Below are 11,260 nucleotides of genomic sequence, written 5' to 3'. Positions count from 1 at the left end.
GTGTCCACCCCTCTGCCATGGCAGGGATTGCTCTTTATTGTAGACTTCTTAGTCCCTTGACCAGCCGCCATTTTAAATGAACTCTGCAAAGGGGCTTCCACCAAGAAAGTGGAACGACTCATGTACTTAAATTGAGCCCAGGCTTCAGTGCTTTGCAGAACTGAGCTCCGTAAGCTTTTGTTTGTTGTATAGTTTGCACTGCAAGTGGCAGTGTTCGTATCCAAACCCTTGTCCAAAGAATCCAAAATTCACAAATAGCATTCTGCTCCTTTTAAGGGGAAAAGGAAATTAATCTCGCAACAATAACTTTTCATCTACTGCCTTTAAATGTATTTCTCTTTCAAGTTGAGAGATGCTATCGGTTGGTTATAAGAATATTTGGTGCAAATCAAAGCAATGGTATGGCTGATACAAGGTCTATACAGCATATAAGTCCCACTTAAGCCCCAGTTTATATAGTTACTTAACCATATGCTGAGCTTTAAAACCCCAAGTAGTTCCAATGAAGTCAACACCACTACTCAACGTTTAAAGGTAGGCACGTTTTTAAGTACATTGCTGAATCAGGGCCATAAGTTGACCAGACTGAATTTCACAGTCTGGACCATTCAAAACATTAAATGTTCCTCAAACCTCTGTGGGTCAATCTTTTTCAGGCACAGGTATTTTAATTCCTTTCTTTTCTCTACATTGTCGCTGCATAAAGATAAAATAAATAAAGATAAAATAACAAAGTGAAAATGGCACCAAATAAAACAAATTTCCCTTTCCTCAGAAAGTTGGTGGTTTTCTGTTTAAAAATGAATGGCATTCCAAAATTAATTACAAATTATGCAAGATGATGTGATGTAAGTAAAATGGGCCCCTTTTCAAAGTCAAAGAGTAAATTTTCAGTTAATGAATGTGAATTAAAAAGAATACAAATTGCATTCAGCCCCCGAGAAAAAGCCTCTGTTAACAGAATTTATTATACTTAACCAGCAGTTCTCAAACTGTGGGTTGAGACCCCAAAGTGGGTTGTGCCCCTGTTTTAATGGGGTCACTAGGGCTGGCTTACACTTGGTGGGGCCCAGGGCCAAAGCTGAAGCCCCTGGGCGGTGGGGATCAGGTTACAGGCCCCTTGCCTGGGGCTGAAGCCCTTGGGCTTCGGTTCCCCCTCGCGCCCTGGGGCGGTGAGGCTCAAGCGGGCTCAAGATCTGTCCCCCCTCCTGGGGTTGTGCAGTAATTTTTGTTGTCAGAAGGGGCTCATGGTGCAAGGAAGTTTGAGAACGTCTGTACTTAACCATTTCTGCCCCAGCTCTATTCTTTTCTCACCCCAGGAAAATTGACGCAATTCAAAAAAATTTCTTGTCCTGAAATGGGACAAAAAGTCAATCTCAAAAAAGTTCATGAACTGAAGAGGGGAAAAAAAAATCCGAAAACTTTTCATTGAGATGTTGACCTTTTGCATATAAATATTTTTTACTCTAAGAACCTTAAATTTCTAAATAAAATCTCACTTAGAAATTATTATATCCTGCAAAGTCAGGGGAACATATAAACCTATGAAAAGTCAGGAAGGGGGGCAAACCAAGGTTGGGGGGGGTCAACTGCCCCCTTGCCCTTATAGGAAATGATACCTGTCATTTAAAGTAATGTCCTGTAATATTAAATAGCAGTACAGGCCTGTGGAGTTTCTCTGGACCAGCAGTCTCAGATACTAATTTTGCTGGATCAATCCCTCAGTATTTAGAGATGACTTCAGTGATGGGCACTCATCCAAGCTGAATTGCACTTCTAAATCTCTGTCAATACTCCATAATTATTTCAAACTGAAATATTTACATCTAAATCACAGATGCTCTTTGACAAGCTCATGTTACACACTTCTAAATGCTAAGCCTTTGGTTTAATTTAATTTATTCTTATATAAAAAGCATATTTCTAGTAATTTTCAGAAAATTAGTTTACTGAAAACAAAATTTTTCTGTATACCTGCATATTAGCAGAGTCTTCTTTACACCAGTTTCCACTATTAAAACTTGAATGCGTTGAAACCATGAACCTTTCCTGTACCTTCTAGTTTCTGCAAAAAGAAAAGGAGTACTTGTGGCACCTTAGGGACTAACAAATTTATTTGAGCATAAGCTTTCGTGAGCTAGAGCTCACTTCATCGGATGCATTCAGTGGAAAATACAGTGGGGAGATTTATATACATAGAGAACATGAAACAATGGGTGTTACCATACACATTGTAAGGAGAGTGATTACTTAAGATGAGCTATTACCCGCAGGAGAGCGGGATGGTGGGGGGGGGGGAACCTTTAGTAGTGATAATCAAGGCGGGCCATTTCCAGCAGTTGACAAGAACATCTGAGGAACGGTGAGGGGTGGGGAATAAACATGGGGAAATAGTTTCTTTGTGTAATGACCCATCCACTCTGAGTCTCTATTCAAGGCTAAGTTAATTGCATCCAGTTTGCAAATTAATTCCAATTCAGCAGTCTCTCGTTGGAGTCTGGTTTTGAAGTTTTTTTGTTGAAGAATTGCAACCGTAGCTATGGTTTTCTCCCTTGCTTTAGTCTGAGGAGTTGACCACTGATTCAAAAGAACTCTGAATCTAGAGAAAATGTGTTGTTGCAAAATCCAGACATTGCAGAAAGCTAAGTTAGGGCTTGTTTTCCATTTTTAATTCCGAATTATCACTAGAGCTGGGCGAAATTTTTCAGCCAACATTTTTTGTTGTTGAAATCTGCAGATTCATTTGACCAGAAACATTTTGCGGTTTCATGTGAATTTCCACAAATTGTTTCACTTGAAATGAAAAGAAACAGTTTGATTTATTTTGGCAGGGGAGGGGGGCTAGATTTACAAGGGGATTTAGATGCCATTCATAAAACCGAGGAGGAGGAACTGCTGCCTCCTTATAACCACTGCGTTAGAGAGTCATTCTCTCGCTCTTTCTTTCTCTGGCTCAGTGACTATTTATGTAGTTTATTCAAAGTGGAACAGTTTCAACAGGAGAGATTCTGGGGTGGGTCTTTCCCAATATCCTATAGCTTGCTGGTTAGGGCATTTACCTGGGAAAAGGGAGAGCTGCGTTCAAGTCCCACTCGGGAGAGTGTCCTCCCTTCTAGGCGGGGGGAGGGCACCTCTTCCTCCTTTGGGTTTTTGAATTTAGACCTTCATTTCCTTTGCTTTAATAAATAAAAGTTAAAATCCCCCAAATCAAAACACATTTTGTTTTGGGTCAAACAAAATATTTTATTCTGCCCGAAATGAAATTTTTCTGACTTTTTAGATTTGCCGAACATTCTGGTTTTGGTTTAATCTGAACTGATTTTTTTTTCCCTTCAGAATGGTCAGCAAACCAAAAATTGGTGGTTCTCACAGCTCTGCTTATAACTGTTGTCTTGCACATCAATCTCCTCTGCTTTAGCTACAAGAATCAGTGGCAGATCATGAAAATATAGGGCTGGAAGGGACCTTAAAGTAATCAAGTCCAGCCCGCTGTGCTGGGGCTGGACCAAGTAAACCTAGACCATCCCTGGCAGGTGTTTGTCCAACCTGTTCTTTAAAACTTCCAGTGATGGGGATTCCACAACCTCCTTTGGAAGCCTATTCCAGAGTTTAACTACCCTTATAGTTAGAAAGCTTTTCCTAATATCTAATCTAAATCTCCCTTGTTGCTTCTTGTCCTACCTTCTGTTGACAGGGGGAACAATTTATCATAGTACTCTTTAACAGCCCTTAACATATTTGAAAACTATTATCCGGTCCTGTCTCAGTCTTTTTCTCAAGACTAAACATGCTCAGTCTTTTTAACCTTTCCTCATAGGTCAGTTTTTCTAAACCTTTTATCATTTTTGTTGTTCTTCTCTCACCAGTTTATCCACATCTTTCCTAAAGTATGGCACCCAGAACTGGACACAGTGCTCCAGCAGAGGTCTCACTAGTGCCGAGCAGGGTGGGACAATTAACTCCCATCGGGGCGATGAATTCTGCCTAAAAGTGGGGGGCCCATGAGGCCCCACCCACTCTGTGGCCCCACCCCTGCCCCGCCTCTTCCTGCCAAGGCCCCAGGAAAGCTGGAGCCAGTGTCGGGGGGCCCGAGAGCAGCCTCCAGCCCATCTCTCCACTCCCCAGGCCCGTTGACCAGGGCAGGTGGAGGGTCCATGGCTCCCCATAGCTGCTCAGGATCCCTGGGCTGCTCTTACCTGGGCCAGGTTCCAGCTTCTGGCCTGGCTGGGGGGGCGGGGCCTCTGCAGGAAGAGGAGGGGCAGGGGGCAGGGCTACTTTCAAAAGTGGGAGGGCCTTGGCCCCCCTTTGTTCTGGCACCCCTGCCTCCCGTGTCTTACATATGACACTCCTGTTAACACACCCCAGAATGATATTAACCTTTTTCACAGCAGCACCACCTTGTTGGTTCATATTCAATTTGTGATCCTCTATAATCCCCAGGTCCTTTTCAGCGGTAATACCTCTAGTCGGTTATTCCTCATTTACAGTAATGAGGTGTGCAGACTCCTTTATGGAACCATCCAGTTCTATCTGCACCACACGTGGTTTCTACAAGCACGAGTCTGTTAGCTGTTATCAAAGCAATCTGTTCTATTTATATAGATGACTTCTCTTGTTTCGGTTCCTGAGGCAGAACATCAGGAAAAGGTTATCCTCATTCAAGTATGGTTCAGGGTATACAGGATGATGAGAGAGTCTGTGAAGCCTGAATCTATGTGCTTTTTCAATTAATAGATTATTAACACTGTAATACAGCTGTTGAGGAATGTCTTCAAATATTCCAGCTTCCCAAATAAGGGTGACAAACTCAGTAAAGCACAGTAACTGGGATGGGTTATTTCTTCCTTTGACACCTTCAAATTGAAAGAAGAAAGTGAGCTTTGTTGATATTTAATGCCCCTGGCCATTAAATATGGTCAACCCAATTTTAAAACATGGGCACTTGATAAGACATCCCTGTCCAATATTTGAAGGGTCAGATGGCTACTGAGACACCTGAAGTGAGCACATCATAGTATTGAACTGGAGCACCAAAAAGTGGGTCCCACATTATTAAAGTGGATCCTGTGTGTATATGTTCATTAGAGCCAGATGGCAAATTAAAAAAAAAATCATGGCTTTACTCCCCCATTTTTCAACCAACTCCAATATCTATAGTCTGTTCAAGGAGCAGCATGGCCTACTGGCTAGAGCACTAATGGGGACTCAGGAGAGTTAGGCTCTATTCCTGGCACTGCCATTGGCCTGCTGGATGACTTTCAGTGAATCATTTCATCTCTTTGTCTCAGTTTCTCCATCTGTGAAATGGGGATAAAGCACTTTGAAATGTACTGTTGAAAAGTACTCCATAAAAGCTAGGTATTATTAGAAGGTATGAGTCTGAACCAAAACCCATATCCAAACACATCCATAGGTTTGATCCAGATCCAAACAGTGTGACTCAGGGCAATGACTAAGCGTGATCGCTTAGACTCAAAGCCTAATGTCTGAAATAACCATGCTCCACCTTCTGCTTTTTAAGGAAGACACTTGTTACCATCATTGTTTTTTTGGGAATCATCAATGATATTGTGTGGACAGTTAGACATTTATAGTATGTCTCGCCCACAGATACTGGAAAGAGAGGGACTGCTAATCTCTTGGGAGGGCAGCAGAATTCCTTTCCCTTTTCTCCTGGGAGAGAATCTAGGCAAGAAAATTACATATATTTCCTGCAAGTTATTTTTATTGTCCAGAAATATGCTTAAAAATTTGGAACTGTCATATGCTTTTTAGGCCCAAGGCTGCTATTAGATGCCAAAATATCAGCCATCACCAAGGTCACTTCTTTCCATCTGTGCTTAGCAATATGAATGTAGCCATTTGTTTCTGATGTGCATGAGGCTACCTCTCGTCATGCTTCTATCACCTCCGGACTGGATTATTGTAACATGGGGCTGCTTCTTGAGACTGCTTGGAAACTGAGTGCAGCTGCCCACTCATTAAGTGTCATTTCACACCAGGAGCACATTACAGCAGAGCTGTGGGATCTGCACGGGCTGCCAAGATGTTTCTGGGTGGAATTCAAGGCCTTGGCTGTAACCTGTGCAGTCTTAAATGGTTTGTGTGACCAGACTAGCTGAGAGACTCCCTCTCTGCTGGTGCCGTGGTGCTGCACTTGTGATCGTCAGACGGGCTTAAGCTGGAATTCATAATAAACTGGGGGGAAGTTCTCATCAAAGCCCCCTGTTTCTGAAGTATGCTTCCCCTCATTTGGACTACCAGATTTTTTCAACTTCCAGGCATGCGGCAAAGCCCGTCTGTTTTCTAAGGATATTAGGTAGACGGGGAGTGGGGGTAGGAAAGGCAGTTTAAGGGTTTAACAAAGGGGTGTGTAATTTTAGGTGATCAATCTGCTCTAGATTGAAATATATCCCCTCATCTACTATCGCTAAGTATCATTTAGTACAGTCAGCGCAACGCATCGGTGTCTATTAGCAGTATTTCATGTATCTAAATCTGCTCATGCAGCTCAGAGCTGCCAGAATCCTGTGGAGCACAGGGTAGTAGAAGCTGGACACGACACCTGGCCAATAGTAAGGATACATGTCTCCATAGCCCGGATGCTTTTTTGGCCTTGAATCCCATCTCTGCTGGTGATCATTCTCTGATGACAACACTAAAATGGGAGAATGGCCAGGGTAGAAAGAGGGGAGATGTAAGGTGCTCAAAGGAATGCTAAAACATTAAGACTTTCAGATGTATTTCCATTTAAAGCACTCTGAAGATGACAGCAGAACTGCACTGGATATATTTTTGTGTTTTTCTGAGGGAGAACATTCCATTATAGACTGGTTAGAAACCTATGTTGTATTAATTTCCATTTCATTTCACCTGAAATGACTTGAAATATATTGTAGTAACCAAGAAAGCACGCTCTTAACTCTGCCTGATTGCCTATAAATCCTTTTTGAAGGTCTATGTTAGGAGTATTCATATCCTTGCCTGTTGTTCATGCTGAAAGCACCTGTGCAGAGAAAGGATTGCCTTTCCTAGTGCTCATCCACATACCGTGCTGTAAATCTGTCATGTACAACTGGTGCCAGAACGAATACGAACTCAGCTTTTTCCCGATGTTTTTGGCCAAATGTTATATGAATGTTTCTTTTCATTGTTAGCGGCTACTCTTCTTATCACTAACACGCAAACCATTTAGGACTAGATTCTATGTGCCCCCCGCCCCCACCCCATGTTCCCTACTTTGCCTTACTGGTGTTGAATAGCACCTTCCTCTAAGACCAGTCCCCTTGACTTTAGTGAACTTCTTGTAGAGTGGGATTCGCCAGGTACTTAATACCTAGCTCCCATTAAATTCCCTTTGTGAATCCCACCAGTAGAGGAAGGTACTACTCAATGTGAGTAAAGATGCCAATGTATGGCCCATAGTTTTTCTTCGTTTTAATAAATTCTACTGGGCACTCACTGTGTGCAAACTCCTATGTGTCACTGCCTGCAATTGAAAACTTAACAAATATGGGTACATGGACTAATTGTATCAGCATTTAATTGGTCATGAATGTTTTTGTCATTATTTGTTTGAAGAGCAGGTTTAATTCGTTGTTTACCCCAAAAGTCAGACAGGCAGTAAATTAAAGAGGAGACTCTGCTCATAAGTCCTGCAGGTCAAAAGAGTTGTGATAGAAAGTTACAGTGCAGCAGATCCTGTAGGCTATTTCCATCCTCATAAGGACTGCCAGCTGTCTCAGGAATAGCTCAAGAGAAATACCTGAAATCAAATGTTCGTGGAAAGGGCCTAGCTGCCAATCTGCAGTTTGTACACACACAATAGCATGTGCCCCACTGATGGAAAGAAACAGTTCTACGTTCTTTCTGCTATACAGTTGTCCATAATCTATATGCCCATACAATGGACACTTCTTTATAATGAGAGATTTTATAACAGGACATTGGGAATCACAGCTATAAGGAGGCATACACCATATTTGCCATAACACAGTGTCTATTAACTTGTTGATAGAACTCTGTCTCACCTCCCTTTATCAATGACATCTTAATGTTATACTAATATATTACTTTAATGCATCTGGGAGCTGGATCGGATCATATTGGAGGAGGCTCTCCATTGACTTCCATGAGAATTGAATCAGGCTCTTAGTTTCCTCTTTTTAAAAAATAAAAAGGCAATGGTGCAATCTGGTCCCAGTGGTACACGCTCTCCATCAGGCAAGGCATAAGTGCAGGAGATTGGTCTTTCAAACTGAAACGATGGATAATTACTTTGACTTACATAAGCATCCCATAGTCACTGTCTCATGGTTGATCATTGCTTATGCCACTAATCAATGGTAATAAAAAGTTAGAGAACAGCAGCTCTATCTGGGGAAACAAATATAGTCCCTAGGCCAAAACTGCCCCTAATTCAACTCCAGTAACATTACACCACTGGAGTAACAACAGGGATGAATCTGGCTACATACAGGGGCTGTCCCATGTGCTGCGGATGGAACACTTGAGAGAGTTTATGTTTAGTGGCCAGTGTTTTGCAATGCTGTTATACCAATGACTAGATGAGCGTTTACTCATGGTTATATAGTGATTGTGCCCACACTGTGGGCTGCTACCAGTGGTTCTGTGGTGACTGAAATGGAGTCCTGTTGTCCAGCATAGACGTTAAAATTGGATCCTAAAGGGCATAAATGCATTCAGATGTGCTGTATGTTGGATGTGGAGGAATTGGGTTCAATATACTGTAACTGGAAGGCTTTCACGTAGAGGAAAGAGAGCACTCTTCCTGAAAGGCCAAAGATGGAGGCACAATCACTATGCACTTGACTGTGAAGAAACATCTAGCAGCAGGATCTCTGTTCCACTCCAGCAGGTTTAGAAAGCCCTAAGGATACGTCAGACTGTAAAAGTTCAAGAAAACATTACCTGTCCACTCAGGAAAGCCATTTGTACTCAAACAGAGGGGACTGCACACACCATCTTTTACGCTGGGCATCATGTATGATTAAAAATAGTGACAGAGTTAGAGTTTCACTAAGAGTTTTAACATCTTGATGGCGCTGACTTACTTCCTGAGGAATAAGTAACATAACACATGCTCGTCTCCTATTTCACAGTAATCCTTGCTCTTTGTTGTTGGAACACAAGCCAAAGGTGGACATTTTTCAGGGAATTGTTTGAATTACTTTCCGCATCGTGGTTACTTTTCTTCATCAGCCATCCTTTGGGCATTAACCCTGTATTTATGCTCACATTAACCAGGGTCAGCCTCAGAAAATGTTCTTGCTCTCATTCTTGCTCAGCCACCTGGAGAAACAGAGAAAGGAGACAGTACCAGACACACACTAATTTCTAACATGTGTTTCCTGCCAGTGCTGGCCTCAGCAGCTCAGCTACATAAGTCACTCTTGGAGCAGTTGCCATTCAAGTGCAGCCTGGGGGTGTGCACAGGTTTGAGAATGTTGTACTATCGAGTCAGTGTCTTGCTGAACACCTGAAGTATAAGGAAAAGGAAGAGCCCAGTCTTGGTATATACTAAAAATGAGTGAAGCACAAAGGTTTCACTGTTTGGGTTCATTTGGTACTTACAAGAGCTGGTCAAGTAACAAAAGGAGAATATCTTCATATACATATACAAATATATTCTATACACTATTTAAATATTGCAATGCCATTATATAGATAGAAGGGGCATCCTCCCTGAGAACACTGCATGCAATTCTGGTCACCCCAATTCAAATAATAGATAGATAGATTGATTATAGCAGAAACAGAAGGAGTTCAGAGACAGGTGACAATAATAATTAGGGACATGGAAAGATTTCCACATGAAAAGCCCTATTTAGCTTAGGGAGGAGGCAAATAGGAAGAGTGGGTGTGATATAGTTGTATAAAACAACAAATAGTATACAGAAATAATAATACCCAGCTCCTTTGGTCCATAGAGCTCAAAGGCCATTACAAAAGCAGTAAGTATCTTTATCCCCATGTTACACATGGGGAAACTGAAGTGAAGTGATTTGCTCAAGGGCTCCCAGCAAACAAGGAGCAGAGCTGGAAATAGAATCCAGGTCTCCCAAGTCCCCACCTAGTGCTTTATCCACCAGGTCACACTGCCTCCCAAAAGACGGGGTGGGGGAGTACATCAGGCAATTATGGTTATCCCAGGGCCTTCCCAAAGAAGCTGAAAAGCAACACATTTAAACTTGATAAAAAGAAATAACTTGTGGAACTTACTGCTGCAAGGCAGAAAAGATCTGAGTGTGATTCAAAAGAGCATACATTCATGTGTATATGAACATCCACAATTACATAAGACAAGATTTAAAATTTATACTAGACAAACGTTCACACTTCAGGTTATAAACCAACTGTTTGTTACCTGGGGTTAGGAAGAAACCTCGCCTATGGGCAAGTTATTCTATAATCATCCAATATGGGGCTTCTTCTGATAGTGGCCACTACTGCAGAGAGGATACTGGATGAAATGGTCTCATCTGGCACTTCCTAGCTTCTGGTGTTTGCAAATTTTGGTAACTAATAGTACTCATAAGATAATTTAATGTTATGCACACTCTCAAGTCTGCAAAACAGGGCTAAAATGACGTAAATTCAAAACAAAATTAACAATTAGAGTTGTTTATCCCATTTGTATGCTTGTGAACCTCTTTTATCAAAGCAAGAAAGACATCTTTCCACACACAAAGAGCCTATTCGCCAAATAACTCTTTGATGCATGATTTTATAATGCAATCACGCATCAGAGTTCTCAGGAGCACATTTTGAATGGAAAAAGACAAACAGAAGCACCACGGGCAAAAGCAGAGTATTGAGTCCCTGAATCTGGGGAGGAGTGGCATTAAATGCTGGGGAAAGTTATGTCAGTAAGTTTCAACGGGGTAAACGAGCTGCTTTAAAATTTCAGAGAACTGTTGTGGGTTTCCCCTGCACCACTCTCTCCTCTCTATTCCTACTTACACCAGTGAGCAGAGAACCCATGGGCTGGATTTCTTTTATGTCCCTAACCCTTCCCTGGCAAAGCATCATACTCAGCTGTTGAGAAGATGACAGGGGTGTCTACTCAGATGGTTGAGGGCCTCCCAAGCATTAACAACTAATTGGGCTGTCCCTTGACTAGCAGGGGGAAAGGGAAATGTATTCCATTGATTTCAATGGAGTTTTGCCATTCACTTCACAGGGAGCAAGATTGAAATCCTAGTTCAGTGTAGTATAGGAAGAAAGGTATCTACACAGT

The sequence above is a fragment of the Natator depressus genome, chromosome 8 (assembly GCF_965152275.1).
Source record: "Natator depressus isolate rNatDep1 chromosome 8, rNatDep2.hap1, whole genome shotgun sequence".
In the NCBI taxonomy this organism is placed as follows: Eukaryota; Metazoa; Chordata; order Testudines; family Cheloniidae; genus Natator; species Natator depressus.
This window is presented reverse-complemented; position numbering follows the sequence as displayed.